Source organism: Delphinapterus leucas, chromosome 7 (genome assembly GCF_059928025.1).
Source record: "Delphinapterus leucas isolate spDelLeu-1000000601 "Yukka" chromosome 7, BTC_Dleu_Yukka2, whole genome shotgun sequence".
Taxonomy (NCBI): Eukaryota; Metazoa; Chordata; class Mammalia; order Artiodactyla; family Monodontidae; genus Delphinapterus; species Delphinapterus leucas.
Genome location: NC_143135.1, coordinates 105,056,862 through 105,072,674, shown reverse-complemented (window position 1 = coordinate 105,072,674; position 15,813 = coordinate 105,056,862). Strand labels below are relative to the sequence as shown.

General features: G+C 50.0%; 1 pseudogene across 1 annotated transcript in view; it reads right to left on the bottom strand.

Annotated features, from left to right (window-relative positions):
- Positions 1 to 248: 248 nt before the first annotated feature.
- LOC111165491 (uncharacterized) overlaps positions 249 to 15,813 on the bottom strand; it is a 68,810-nt pseudogene continuing 53,245 nt past the window's right edge. The window contains exon 4 of the transcript XR_016393964.1: positions 249 to 15,813. This exon is cut by the window's right edge and continues 22,478 nt beyond it. The product of XR_016393964.1 is annotated as an uncharacterized LOC111165491 (transcript).

The window sequence follows — 15,813 nt, the reverse complement described above, 5'->3', positions numbered from 1 at the left end:
GAAACAGATCTGCCTACCAGAGAGAGACCACGCCATCATTTCCCCCAGCCTACCACGACCACCCTTCTAGCCCAGAGAAGGGAAGGTTGCATTTCCTCTGCTGAGAGCTTGCATTTTCCAGCTAGAGTTCCTCGCAGAAACGGCAGTGGTGCCTCCTCGCGAAAGTCCACGAGGCCCTGACTCAGCAGGTAACTTGGTCATTCCTCTGGATCCTCCGAGCTCCTGCCAGAAATATTTCAAAGGTGGTACATTAGCATCGAAGTCCATTTCCAACCACTGTCCGCGAGACAAGTGAATCCTTGTCTGGGGTTTATTCTCTGCCCTTTATTCTCCTGTAGCGGACCAGAGAGCTTTGTGAATTTACAAAAGCATGTTCCCCGGCCCGCTTTAGTAAACCACCCTTCTCTCCCAGGGGTGATGGGAATGTCTTCCCACCAGCTCCACACCTTGCTATCTGATGTCCACTAGCTTTAGATCCTTCGTGTTTGGGCATTTTAGCCAGTGGACCCTCTTACTGAGGACTTTTCCTCCTTCCTAGCATCCAAACATTAGTTCTTCTTGCTTTCCCCTGGAGCCCTCTTCATTTTTACCAAGCCTTCCCACCACCACCAAAACAAACAAATAAACAAACAAAAAGGACAGGAACAAGAGGAATGTTCTTAAGAATATGTTGTCTTTTGCTTTGTTGTGATATCTCTGTGTGGTCCAGACAAATAGAGTGGCTTTGTCACAGCTTCACTCTCAGGCCTGTGAAGTGAGGTGGTACCTCTGCTGTGCGCCAGGCCTTCACACGCGGCCTGAGTCCCCCAGAGTCCGAGTCTCCCCTGGTCGCGGGGAAAGAGGCTCCCGAGCCCACAGCGATCTGGGCTCTGTATGCTATGCCTCAGATCTCCAAACCCCTCCGGGAAGCAGCGGGGCACCCATGGCTGTTGGGGAATTAGGAATGGTTTGTCCATAAGAGTGACCAGAAACATGGAATTTACCAGAGGCTAGCGCTATCCTTGGATTTCCAGATTTCCAGATTTCTCCTGCCATAGTCGCGTCACTTCCTCTCGCCTCTAGGGTGAGTTGAAGCTAGATTACTAAGTACACGGCCAAAGTCAAACACGAGATAGGGTGAGCGTGACGAAGACTGTGACGACAGCATTTTAGGCCAAAGGCTAAGTCACCGTCTCGACACCTGTCCTCCTCCACCCAGGCTGTGCTCCGTGCGGAGTGGAGAGACGTGTATCCCCGGCAGCGCCCTCCTCCCCTAATTCCACCGTCGATTAGACACTCAGCCAGCCCAGGGTCCTGAGCAGGCACTGCCCGTGAGTCCTAGGACGGGAGAGAGGCAGTAGCACCCATGCCCGGGAGGCACGCAAACCGGGGTTCACTGCCTGTGGTGGCCTCGGCTGCAGGATGGCGTGTCTTTCTGAGAAAGGTCTCTCCTAGTACGGCACCTTTCCCCGTGGTCCTCCGCTGAGCTTGTAGCTTCGAGAAAGCTGCCCGCGGAATGTGTGAGAGAGAGAAGGCACCAACCTAAGCTGCTGTTTTTGCTGGTTCAATCTAGGTAATCACTAGAGACGTACTGTGGTCAGATCGACCTTACATTCAAAACAGTTCTAAACAAAACGAAATAACTCGCAAAGGGAACTGGAAGTTGGAGCGCTGAGCGAGCAGGGCGGTTGGGTTGTGACCCCCCTGCTGCCCCTGCCTCGCGGGCACCACGTCAGCCCCTCCCAGGCACCTGTCTGCTCTTCAGGTCAACACTTCTTCCCAACAACCTGGCCAGGCGTATCAGAACAGGTGCGCCCCGTTACAGCTCTGTTCCTGCTTCTTCACATGGGGACCTTCTCTGATACTCCACCGGGGAGGTAGTGGGCCTTCCCGGCTAGTGTCACCTTCCCGGTAGTGTCAGCCAACCCACACCCCCCAAAACAAGACCCTGCTCAAGTACTGGGAAGAGAAAGATGAGACCCAGCGCAAAAGTAGAGCCTGAGCTGAGATGCTAGTGCTGGAAGAGAGGAACACAGGAGCCTTCAAACGCACCTGTCTCTTTTAGGACATACTTTCCCTCAGGCCTGGGGCTCAACGACGAGAGACAGGAAAGTTCTGGCTAGTCTTCCAGCCCCACGAGCTGCCCAGCCTACCCCTGGCAGACACACAATTGCCCCAGGAAAGGAGAGAAGAGTCTTCCCCAGCCCTCACCGTTCCTCATTCCAAACAACTTGTAAGTCCCAGGGGCACTGGAAGAGTTTGCCCTCAGCCAAACACAACTTCCTGTTTCTAAGAAAGGGAAGAAAAAAATAGTTGAAAGGGTTTTTGGACACTGGAGATGTCGAGTTTCTGTAAACGCAAATGAATCAGACACATGTGGAATAAATTTCTCCGGAAGTAAGAAAAGATGCTGTGAGTTTCTCTTGCTGGACCAGAAAGTGGAAAAAGCGTAGCTGAGATGAGAGGTGCATCCGAGGCTAAAAGGAGAGAGAAAAGCCGTGTGAATGTCGCATCAAAGAGAGGGACCCGGTGATGACGAAGGTCAGTGCGGGCCTCCGAAGACCACATCCTGAGCTTGCTTATTTATTCCTCACAACCTCTCCACCTCTGAGGTCATAGATTTAAACATCCTGCCCCCCAACCACAATTTACGACCCTTCCCAACCTCTCACTGCTCCCCTTACACTTACTCTAGGGACCCCAGATCCTTGACGGCCCCCCATACACACATCCCCATCTTTATTTCTCTGCCTCTGCCTCTGTTTCTTCTTTCCTGTGTGCTTAAAGTCCGTGTTCCAGCACCTCAAGTTCGATCTTCCAACGTTCCCACCTTCCTTGCCCCACTGACTGTCTGGGGCTCCACAGCAGAGCCCACGAAGACCGTTCCACCCTCTGCCTGAGGCTCGCCATCGTGACTCTGGCAACCGGGCTCCACACCCCCGAGCATGTGGGACCACCGTGAAGTTGGCATCTCCAGTGGAAGCTCTGACCAGCCACCCACACAGGCTTCCCTCGTCGGCTCTGTTGCTGCTTCTCTACAAGATTATCGTCCACTTTCTCCACTCTCCTCACAAGCTCATGATCCTGCTGTGAGTGGAAGACCTCACCACCACCTACGCAGCAGAACCCAACACTGCATCTCCCATGATACGAGGAGAGAGGGGACACGGTCTCGCTGTTGACAGGTCAGGCTACGGACTCGAGTCTAGAGGAACATCCTGATTCTGCCTTATTTTAGAGTCAAGAGGCATATTCCAGTAACTATCAAGTCTGTCGGAGAGCGGAGATTCAGGACCTTATTAAATGAGTCTCCCAGGTCCTCCAGGGCACAGCACGCCAGGTCCTAGGCCTCCAGGAGTCCCTACCCCGTCATCCTTGCCCACCCCTCTGTTCTCCACCGCCCACCCAGAGTAATGCCTTTCCTTGTGCTTGTCCCCTGACATAACTGATCAGTTATTCCACTCTGTCTGGTTTCACTGCTGCTGGGAGCTTGAACTTCAGATGTCAGGGTGGAAGAAGGGGAGGTGGAAAAGCCCTCCTGGGAACAGAACCAAGAACAACAATGACAGCAGCCTTTCCCCCATGCTCGCCCATCTCTGGTGTGTTACGATGCTGAAAGAATGTCTCCCTCTTCTCCATCTTGTGTTATATTACCAAAGATCCCTTCTATTTTTCTAGCCCCCAAATGCACTAGGTCTCAGAACAGGGATGGGATGAAAACAACAAAACAAAACAAAACAAAACCCTGCCCCACGAGAGAATGAAAGCCATCATACAAGAAAGCTCGGTGTCTTACCGCCCGTCCTAAGCCTTACCTGTAGCTCTATCTATTCTTTTAAAACCTAACCTCTTTTCCTTTTTCTGTTACATGTTGAGGTATTTCTGCCAGTCAGAATCAATCCCTTCTAGAAACCAGAGCCCTCCACCTTCTCTAGGTCCTCAGCCCATATATATTCTTCCCTCTGCCTGAAATGACCTTTTTCCCTTTTTCTACTCCCCTGACTTCAACACATTCCTACTTATTCATCAGTTCCCAGATTCAAGGTCACTTAGTCAAAGAAGCCCTCGGGTTAGATGCAACACCCGCACGGCCTTGTGCACTTTGCTTTTCAAACACTCAGCTGGACCACAGACTCCGTGAGGTCTGGACCACACCCTGTGCTCACTGCATCACTCACGTCTGGCCTAGAGCCTGTCATGCAGCAGACACTTAATACATGAGAAAACAAGTGACCAAGTTGTTTTTCTGTCTTACAAACAATATGTTTACACCTCCCCACGTCCCTCTCTGTTCCTTCCACCCTCCTCACCCCCTAACAAGCCAGCTCTCCCCACCACTGCCCACAGGACTGCTGGCCAAGGCCGTCAGTGACCTTGCTAAGTCTGCAGACATTCCTCTCTCCGGCTGCCTGAGTCCTCACCTCCTTCGTGGTTCCTGTCCCCTGCTCACTCCTAACTTGCGGAGATCCTCAGGGTCCTACTCACTCTTCCTGGGGTGGGGGGCGGGGGGCGGAAATCTCTTACGGTCACGTGGTTACGGTTTTTTCCTACATGCTGATCACTCCCAAATTTAAATCCTGAGACTGTCAGGGGTCCCCAAGACCACCCCATCATTCTGAGATTCGCTAGAACTCCCGAGACTCAGGGCGAGCTGTGCTCATGGCTGAGATTTATTAGAGACATGCTGAGGATACCGGCCGAATCATAAGGGACAGAGACACAGGCGGGTCCAGAGAATCCATGTGAGGCTTCCGTGCTCTCCGCCTCCCACGGGCGCTGCACGGAGCTCGCTCTTCCCCAGCAATGAAAATGCAGCCACACGCGTGCGAGGTTTCAGCCCAGGGACGCCCAGGAGAGACTCAGAGCTCAGGGCTGTATCCGGGGGCTGCGCATGTGGACGCCCTCCGCCTGGCACACAGCAACACGCCAGACTCCCGGAAGGAAAGCCGGCGTCCACCATAAACCACAGGGACTGCGCAGACAGTCTAGGCGCGGAAAACCAGCCTTGTCGGTTCACTGGTGACGGGGACACCCTGAGAGCCGAGGTCCCAGACACCAGCCAAGGGCCAGCCGTGCCATCAGGTGTCTCTAAGGACGGCGGCCTCGGGCCTGCTGTGTTCCCTTCTTTCCGCGCAGGCTGGCTCTGTCTCCTGAACCACAGGCCCATATGCTTCCAGCTCCCCGCCAGACTCAGTGGCCTCAGACTCACCCTCTCCCAGCTGTTGTTCCTGTTCCCCTCCCTGCCACCCATCCTATGCACTGGCCTCCACGTGAACCACTTCTCTCTAGTCCGCCAGCTGCTCGGGACCCCCAACCCGGGACGGAACAGACAGCACGTCCCACCCCTCCCATCTGATTCTCACATTATTCAGAGTTCTCTTTTAAACCTGAACATTGGATCATTTCACTTCTCCACTTAAACCCTTTAATGAGCACATAAATGTAACCCTCTCAGCAAGACCTGCCAGTCCCCGAGCGACCTGCCCCCGGGAGCTCCCAGTCTGATTTCATGTCCCTCCCTGCTCTGGGGACACTGTGTCTTGTCAGTTTCTCTCCAAGCCCTTTCTCACCCGGGGGCCTCACACGCACCCTCCCCGAGCCTGTGATGCCCTTTCCTCGGCTCACGCCAGGCTCCCTCCACTCATCCTTCACGTTGAAGGTTGGAGGTCGCGTCCTCAGAAGTCCTCCCCTGTCTTCCATAGTCTAAATGAGGCCCTGTTACTCTCTTCCATAACAGTAACTACATATGTCTGCGAGGAGCGTTCATTTCATGCCTCCCTCTCCCCACCACTAGACTGCAAGCTCCATGGGGGCGAGGATTCTGTGCTCGCCCTGGATTTCCAGAGCCAACAGGCACAGGGCTGTGTGCGTCTCCGCCAGGTGGGCTGCCATGACACAGCACCGGAGACTAGGGGCTTAAGTAACAGGAATCGGATTCTCCCCGTTCTGGAGGCTGCAAGTCCGAGACCAGGGTGCAATCACGGTCAGTTCCTGGTGAGAACCCACCTCCTGGCTGGCCGGCAGTCCCCTTCCTCCGTGTCCACATACGACCTTTCCTCGGTGCATGCTCACGGGGAGAGAACCTCCTTCAAGTTCCTCTGTAATTCCCACCACCTCTAGGACAATTCCTGAGACCCTCAGCACAGCTTCTGAGCCTGCGGTGACCCGGCCCTCCTCTCGGTCCGGTGCCTCTCTCGGCAGCGCCCCTGCAAAACTTCCTCTTCTGCAGGAGCACGTTCAGTGCCCTGGCTGCCCTCACACCCCTGCCTCCTACGGCGTGGCTCTCTCCACCGTGGCAGCACACCTTGCCCGCGGCCCCTTCGCAGCCCGGCTCCCTGCGCCGGGGTGGTGCAGCCGAGGATGCCCGGTGAGCGGGTGCAGTAAAACTGCCCCAAACTGTGCTCCTAGGAGGTGGGGAGCTGCCGGAGAGGAGAGGAAACACATGCCGGGGGAGGAAAGAGCCGCGCACGTGAGCTGGGGGCAGGAGGCTGAGACCAGCTCGGTGCGCGCTGTCAGCTCGGTGTGCGAAGTCACTCAGTCCCTGGCTGCCCGCCGGTGAAGCAGAGGCGGCCCACCACGCCCCGCTACCACGCCCCGCTACCACATCCTGAGGGAACCAGCGGGGCCTGCCGCATCTGTGTGCGCGTGTTTCCCAAGTCCCGTGAGCGGTTCACGGGTGAACGTGGCACACAGTGGACGCTCCGTGCACGGACGTCCTTCTCCCCTCTCCCTGCTGCCCGTTCCCAAGCCCATCCCCTGACCTCCACATCACACGTGTGCCTCCAGCCCTGGCACCTCTCCCACCATATGTTCCTGCTCCCTGGACAGCTGGCGTTGCCCTCGCCATGTTGTACACTATCCCAGCGGATCCATGTAGATGAAGTGGTGCGTAATTCCTTTTGTCTGAATAGCCTCAATCTAGCTACTGATGGAAATGAAAATTGAGAATAAATTTGCTAGATGTTAGCCTCCACCGTATTCCAAGTTGAAAGCTGACTTGGATGTCACATACATGGCAAAAGGGTGAGCGTGTGTATTCGAAGAGCTGTAGACTGAGGGTTAGATGATCTGGCTTTGAGCTTTGTGTCTGCCATTTATCAGCTAAGTGAACTTGGGCAAGCCACACAGTCCCTCTGAACAACAGTTCCTTCGTGGAGAAAATGTCCTACCAACCTCAGATAATTTGTGTAAGGCTTAGATGAAAGAACGCTACATGAGAGTGTTTTGCACACTACCACGTGCTACGGAACTGCAGGGGATTCCATACCCTAAGTCTTAGGAGAGTGGAGGTATCACCTGCTGGATCAGGATTTTGGTTACAACCAAATCCCTGCGTTGCAGGAGGCTGTAGGCAGAGGAGGAGAAAGAAAAGCATGAACTTACCTAAGTTAGAGAACACCGGAATCGGTAGCATAAGTTCTCTGTGTGATGGCAAGTTGGCGAGAATTGGAGGGAACAAAAGAGCCACGCTGGCCATGTCTGACTCAGGGCTCTGGGGCTTCAAAGCCAGCGCCAGGCTGGGCAGACGTGTAGAGGGTGGACCACCCTCCTCCCCCTCTGAGTGTGGAGACTTGGGAAATAAACACAAGATCTGAGGATCAGAATAGACACTTTATATTTTTACAATAGCAAGAGATTGGAAACTCCCAAATGCCTGTCCATATGGGACTAGTTAAATAAATTATGGAAATTCATTCAATGATACACTATGCAGCCATTTTAAAAGGTGAAAAAAAACAAAAGGATGTTGAACACTATGTATAGTATGCTACCAACTGTGGGGCAATGTAAGATTTATTTGCTAATGTATGTTTAAAACATGTCTGCAGGGACAGGAGACACTGTAAACCCTGGTGGGATCTACAAAGGGGACTAAGAAGCTGGGGAACAGGAGTGCGGGAAGATATATATGCCCCTTTTTGCCTTTTGCGTTTTGAACTGCGTGACTGTGAGACCACCCTGTGTGTGCGTGGAAGTGCGTGCGTGTGTGCGTGCACGTACGTGTTTGTGCGTGTGCGTACCAGTTTTACTGGACTGGATCAATGTCTTGAACCTGAAGCCAATGGACTCTCTCCTTCCTAATACTCAGGTCTCCACCCTAATTTCAGACCCCATGACCCGCACATGCAGAAATCAAATCCAGACAGCAACACGCAGGACAAGAGCCACAGAACACATGCTGTCAGTCCCTGGGAAACAGCCAAGGGCTGTGGACAGCAGTGCCTTTCTCCCAGTCTCAAGAGTGGGAAGAGAGGGCTTGGACGTTTCTCCAACTGGATGGCCTCTCCCTGCCGTGTCGATATAAAGGGTGGGATGACAAGCATCCTCCCTAACGGTACAAGAAAAGTCAGCGTCAAGTGGAGGAAGAAAAGATGAGCCACACATGTGAAACAGTTGGGGCTGGGGAGGTGGGTGCTAAGAAGGAAGCTGATGGGAGTGTGCAAAGCTAAGTTAAAGGATTCTGAGAAAAATTAAGTGGTGTCAGCGTGTCTTGGGTCACAACTCCTGTGAGGGCCAGGGACCCAAATATTTTCTATTGCATCCGTTAGTGAGGCAGAAGGGTAAAGGGGATACAACTTTTGATCTGGCATAATTAGCGAGGATGCTGACAAGATGGGAGCCTGATTCAGTCTGGTTCTAAGGAAGCCCCTCCCTCACTGCCCCTCACTGCATTCCTGCGCCCCACACACAGAAATATCTCTTCATTTGGTGTTCCAACGTTCTGTTTTACATTTGGTTTTGTTCAACTGCTGCGTCTGCTTAGCCAATTTCTGCTTAGACGCTAAAGCGCCAAGAAACTACACGAGAAGAGCAGGGCCTGGGCAGGATCAGAACTGCCGGAGATTTTGCCACCAAGCCTCATGCACCAAGACTGCCAGGAGAGCTTTGCAAATGGAATCAGTCTGAATGTAGCTGATGAGAAACATATGAATGAACAAAGCCAGTACAAACAGAAACCGTTGAGTTTCCCACCGCAGTAGCCTGGAGTGGCTTCCCCAAAGTTTCTACTCAGATGCGTTTGCCTTTCTGTCACCAAGAGGACTCACGCTCCATGGAAACGCCTCCAGATCCTGCCGACTAACCCTGACCTCCCAAAGCCCACGTCCCCTCGAGTCCACTCGGCGCTCAGGGTGCAGTTTGCCCGGGAGCTATCTGGTTCCTCTGTTTGGTACACTTTTATAGGGGATAGGTGGGAGGTAGAATTTGGTCACAATATGGTGCCTCCTCTTCCCTGGAATTGGAAAAGGTTACAAAACCTCACCCACTGACTAGGTGTGTCCCCATCACCCCCAAATAAAAGTCCCAAGATGTCTCCCAAATGTTGTTGGGGAATTTGGGGCATTCTCCTGTAATTTCCTCAAAGAAGCACACCTGATATCAAACCATCAATGGCAACATTCACTGTAACACGTCTCAGATGAAGTTGTAATAAAGGAACATGATTATTTCCCTAGAGCTAAGAAGAAAAGAGTTAGGTGGTAATAAAACCTGAACAGAGGTTGTCTAGGAACTTCCAAGGAAGAGGGCACCCTGATTCCTACTAATACTTGCACTGGAGCCCAGCCTGCTGTGTCTACAGAGTGGAAAATTACAACACTCCCAAGAGATATTAACTCCAGACAGATGTGGTTCTGGCAGTGTCCGGTTTCCTTTTCCTGATTCCATCTTCACCATGCGGCCTTTTCCATCTTAATTGAGAGCAGTTGGCCAGCTCCAACGGCCCTAACAGATAGCGGCCATTAGCTACCCGGACATTACGCTTTATCAATCAGGCACTGTGTGTTTAGCCGGCGTGATTTTGGGCAAATGCCACATAGGGATTTGGCATCTGCAAAGCTTTGGTTCAGACCTGGGACCGATGGTGATTGATGGTGCTGTGATTCAATATTTAGGAATCGTTGAGCCGCCAGTCCAGAAACAATTAAACCACTGGTCAAAGAGTTGTTCTGCTTCTTAGGTTCTCTGACGGATAACTTAGCTACGTGTTACCCTGAGCATAAACATTACGCTGACCTCGATCCAGGAATTTAAACAGTGTCATTTAATGTAAACGCTAGCAAATACCTTCTTGCTGAAGTGGTCTGTTTTCGGGATGGGTTAGGGTTTCTTCTCTCCAAAAGTACTTTGGGGCATTGGATTTTAAACTCACAGTCAGATCTGCATTTCTTCTCTCATTTACATGGCGTGGCCTCCCAAGCATCGATAGCAGCTGCTAAGGTTGAGGGAGCCCCCTGCTGATGGCCTGGGTGTAACGTCACAGCACATGGCAAGGAAAACTGGGTGAAGTCTCAAGATCTCCTGAATCTGAAAACTGTAACCTGTCTCTAGACCCAGAGCAGACTTCTGCTGTGAAAATCCAGGCTCTAGAAATGTCCTTTATTTCCTCAAAGTATCCGCATTTTTTCCAATTTTACTCTTCCGGGAAGTAGAACAAAGGAGGGCGGTCTGTCTGTCTGTCTCTCTCTCTGCAACTGCAGTGCCCTGATCCACTCCAGGACAGTTCTGCTCTGTGTGTGTGTCCTGGAGTAAAGGAGTGGGAGCCGCCTGAGTATATATAGAGTCCCAGAATCATGGCACTGAATTTAGGAACATTTACCCTTTGTGGCGTGTCCAGACGAAGAACTCTGATGAGGCCACAGCTTGAAAGAGGAATTCTTCCCGGCAGCTGTGGCCTTGATTCTGGAGGTTAACAGCTTAACACCAGGGTGTGGTGCCCAATTCCAAAGTCTGAAAATTAACGGTGATAAGGGCGGGCCGCCTGCCAAGGCCTGCAGTGTGAATCCCAAGAGAAGCACTTTCTATTTTGGGACCTCTCTCAACCCAGCGCACGCTGTCCTGTGCTTTGATGCATGTCCCATCTCTTCGTCTATACGTTTCTTCCTCCAACTCTTTTATTCCTAAACTTTCTTGAGTTTTCAACCCACGGACAGTGACGACAACTTACTCCCTATCCCATCTAACTCTCCGAAAAGAATAGTCATGAGGTCATATGAGTCAAATACCTGACCCAGATGTCAGCAGGAAGAACCAAGGATACAACTTCCCCTGACACAAGCATCAAAGGGAAGGGAGAGGAAGTGGCAAACAGAGTATCAGACCTGGATGAAAGGGAACAAAAGAATAAGGTCCTTTTCCTTGAGACGGCTCCCCTGGAAAGAAAAAAAGAAAAGTGAAATCTCGCGCCCGCATAATGTAGCCAACACTGCCAATAACTGCATGCAAAAGGAGCCATCTCCGGAAAGTCAAGAGATCAAAAGGTCTTCGGGATGCTCAGAGTTCTTCAGGGACTCCCCATTGCCCAGTAAAGTCTGAAGTCTTTAAGAGGGTATTCAAGTTTCTTTACTTTTTCTGCCACAGTCCCTGCCTGACCCAACACACGTATGCACAGCTCACTCTCTGGCAGCCACACCGCTTTCACCTCATGTTTTCTTGCTCCTGTTCCTTCCTTCTCCTTCTGTCAGGGGCCTGCCCGTCCTTCAAGGGTTAGCTCAAATGGCCCATCCTCCGTGGAGGCTTCTCCAGCTCTCCCAGACCGAATAAACTCCTCTCTCCCTTAGGTTCCCAAAGGATTCTTGTTTATATCCTGCCTCCAACCCCACCGTCATAATACTTATGTACGGTCCTGATAGTTCAGTCTCCTCTGCGGTTTATAAAGTAAGATCCAGCCACGCATTCATTCCTGCATCTTCCCTCGAATTCTCACCTCCACCAGGTCTCTCCATGCCCCACCATTCCCCATCCTCATTCCTCCGGTAAAGGAACTATCATAGCTTCTTCTGCATAGGAGATTCTCAGCACACTTCTTGTTCCATTAAATTACGTTAATAACTAAGAAGATTAGGAGATTACAGTTCACTCCAAATACAGGAGAAGGGCAGTACCATGACAACGGGCAAGTGAGATATTACTTCAGACCCTAAGTAATAAGAACCCTCATTTGTCAATTCCAAGATGGCTCATCTAGAAGCTGCTCAAGATTTTTAATTTCTCCAGGTTATGGCCCCTGCCTTCTACATGTGACCATAGAGCACTGAGAACCATTTTTGAGCAACTGTGAATCAGGAACCACTCCCCACCCACCTTGCTCAAGACAGTTTACCGCCATCTGCTAGGAAATTGTCATTAAAAATGACCCAAATATGCTATGAGCAGGGGGCAAGTGCTGACCCCGGAGTTGTGCAATGACCAGCCCTAAGTGGCCTTAAACATGAGAAGTTGAACATATCTGTGGACCTAAAAAATTATTCACAACCTAAAAGTTGAGAGTTATGTTTTATTCGGCGGGAATTTTTAGGACTTCAAGCCCGGGAGGCAACATCTCAAGTAACCCTGAGAAAACTGCTCCAAAGAGGCGAGGTGGGAGCCAGGTTATATATCAACAGAAGTTTTGCAACAAAGGACAGGGAGCCAGAACATCAAAAGATTATTATTATTTTTTAATATTTATTTATTTGGTTGTGCTGGGTCTTAGTTGCAGCAGGCGGGCTCCTTAGCTGTGGCATGCGAACTCTTAGTTACGGCATGCATGTGGGATCTAGTGTCTGTGAGTGAATCCCTGGTCAGGGACCAAACCCGGGCCCCCCGCATTGGGAGCGCAGAGTCTTAACCACTGCGCCACCAGGGAAGTCCCCAAAAGATTATTTTTAATGAAAGGAAAGCAGATATCCCAAGTTAAGGAATTTAGCGCTTTTCTATGGATGGGAAGATGCAAGAGTCTGGGCTCACTGAAATCATTCCTTTGATGTGCACCTCAGCTGTCTGGGGCCAGTATCCTGTGTTTTCACATCCTGAGTCTCCTCAGGGTGCACCATGGGGAGTGGCTGCAGCCTGATGGCTGCTAGATGGCAGGTATTCTTTCCTTCCTGAGTTCCCTCAGGGCTCACCAGCTCACATCCATTGCAGTGGTGGCTGCAATCGGTGATGACTGTGACATACTTTCTTTACTGATATGGCAGGAAATACTCCACCTTTCATATGCAATCAGTGTTTGTCCTTCAAGATGGTCGTCACAGTGGTACATTGACTTTGGCCTTCAAATCCAGGTTAACTATTTTAACCTTCAGTTTCCATGCCTCTGAAATGGAGCTAATAAAATCCCTCTTCGTCAGGTTGCTTTTAGGATTAAATGAGGTTTTGAATATCAAGTACTTAATGACTCACAACAAATGCTCAGTAAGTGAAAGCTATTCTTATTACAGTAATGCTTCCGTAATTTAATACATTTCTGAAAGTTTTCTTTTGGAATCACCTTCAAAGCCCTTTTATAAGCCACATGTAAAAATCATGGGGGTTTTTTTTCTAATTTTTTTTATTCCTTATTTTTGCTAAAATATTACCATATTTGAGTCTCCATTTTATTAATCAGATTTTTCTAAAAATTATATTTAGAGGTTCACAAAAGTCAAATCCACTAGTTAAAGAACAAGTGCTGCAATCGCTGACTATACACTTCAGGTACTTATGGAATTCCAAAGGCATGGTTCAAAACTCAAATGTTGTATAAAGAGCACTTACATCTTACTCAAACATCCCAGACCCATTCTCCACAATATCTAGAAAAAGGTTAGAACTGTTCCCAGTTTAATTCAAATCAAGTATTTACTGAATAAATATATGAAGGTCATTGAGGGATGACAATTGTAAAAATCAGGTCTTCTGAATCCATAGACTAGAATGCCAAGAAACCCAAAACTGTGGAAGCAACCCAGCGTGGAAGCTGAGTTAAGCTGACATTCTAGATGGCTCCAGGGCACTTCAGTGGAGGGATAGTCCCTGAGCTCCCTTCTGGACCTGACAATAACTTTAATTATTACCTCATATTCCAATGTTTCGCTGCTTAGCCAGAGAATGTCCTTGAAAGGTCACTGGATTCATTCACAGACACTGCCAAAGCTCTGATTTTTCAACAGTGGATTATTATTCAATCAACAAGCACTTCCCGGCTCCTCTTGTAGCTACAGCACTTAACACCGCAGGAGTTACAAGGAAGACAATGCACGAACCCTGACCTCAGGGGGATTCCACTCTAGAGGAGACTAGAATCTAGAATTCCAATGTGAAAAATGTCAGTTCTAATCAGTTTATAAGACTACAAAGAATCTATCATTAAGTAATGTAATGACTCATTGAGTAAAGAGTAGAAACAATGCACGCTCTGGAGAGAAAGACACCAGTGGGAGTGGTCATGGAGGTCTCGGAATGAAACTCAGCCTTAGAGGATAGAAATGCTTTCAACAGGCAGCGAGAAGGGGGACTGTTCCAGGGGAGGGGACCATTACAACAATGGCATAGTGATATAAGTGGCCTTGGAAAACGGAAAGCGGACAAGACTCAAACAGAGGCTAAAGTAAAGACATAGTGGTTACAGAATGGGAAAGGTAGTTTGGGGCCATATTGTATAGAATCTGAATGGCAGGAATTCATACTTAATCCTGTAGAGTCTAGGACGGGACACTCCCCTGTTGTACGCTGGAGAAAGTTAGGCAGGATATATGGAAATGCTAAGCTTTCAATGGGCCCTTTTGACATGAGTTCCAGAGTCAAAGGGCTTCACAGGCAAATGCGTCTAAATTTTCTGCCTGGAAAAAAAAAATGGGGGGATTAGCTGTACATTTCAGTCTTCCGTGTTCACCCTGGCCTCTCTGACTGAGGGTCACCAGTAACGGGCAGCTGAAGCAGGAAAAGCCAAAGAAACTGAGAGCTGCTGGTGGCTGGAAAGAAATTGTTCCTGGCAGTGAAATCTGCCCCATCGATGCCTGGGATAAAGCAGTTGGGATTAGGTGGTTTGCTGGGCCCCACGGCATGGTCTGTGGTGCTGTCAGCAGTCTTTCATCAAAACATGACCGCGTAGCGCGCAGTGGTGGCTGGTTTATGTTCTGGATATGAAACGCAGGCTTACGTGTCCGTCTATTTATATGTGCACCCAGGCCTGCTGGATGACTACCATTCCATTCAAGGGAGGTGAAATAAAACCCTCTGGTATAGCACGCTGAGATACACACCACACATTCCTGGAAGCAGCAGGCAAGAAAGGGTTTGCCCTGCAACCACAAAAGAGAATACAGTAGGGGAAACCACACAGTGGCATGACAGACCACAAAGAGAAATCCACTCTCAGAGTGTGGAAAACTGGTCTTGGAGAAAGCAGTAGGTGGGATTTTGAACAAACCACAGGGACTCTGAAAGCAACATGAAGGGCCCTGGGGGCACCACCTGTCCCATCTGCATCAGCTCCATTGTCCAACTCCAGTCTTGTTGAAATCCTTGCATTGGGAGCCCACGTAGTTTGCGCTGACTTCATGCCACCATGCCTTAGGCATACCCTACAACAGAGACTAAGCCAATTTCCACCCAGAGGAAAGCAGATTGCAGAAGTCAGCATGGTTGGTTGTGTGGGAAATGGCTAAATGGAGTTTGAAGGCTCCCAGAGTTACTACCGGTCGGCAGTGTACCCTGACGAAACCCACTGCTTTTGTGGACTTGCAGTGCCAACTGCCAGCCTCCCACTCCTCTCGGGTTCCCCACCCTTGGGCATTTATAGACAGACCCATATTTCATTTTGTTGGCCTAATGCTTTCCCAGGTTACCAGGACTGAACGCTGCATCTTTGGAACTGGTGCTCATCTCATGGCACTTTTCACGCACCTCGTTTTCTCTGATTATTTACATACACAGCTTTTCCCCCACTAGTTTGTAAACTCCTGTGGGTGAGACATAATCGCCCGCTCCCCACATCACCTTAAACATCAGAGATATTCAATAAACTCTTACTGAAAGTATATACAAATATATTTTGTATAGTTGGGAAACTATAAATCATCTAAAAAAAAAGGA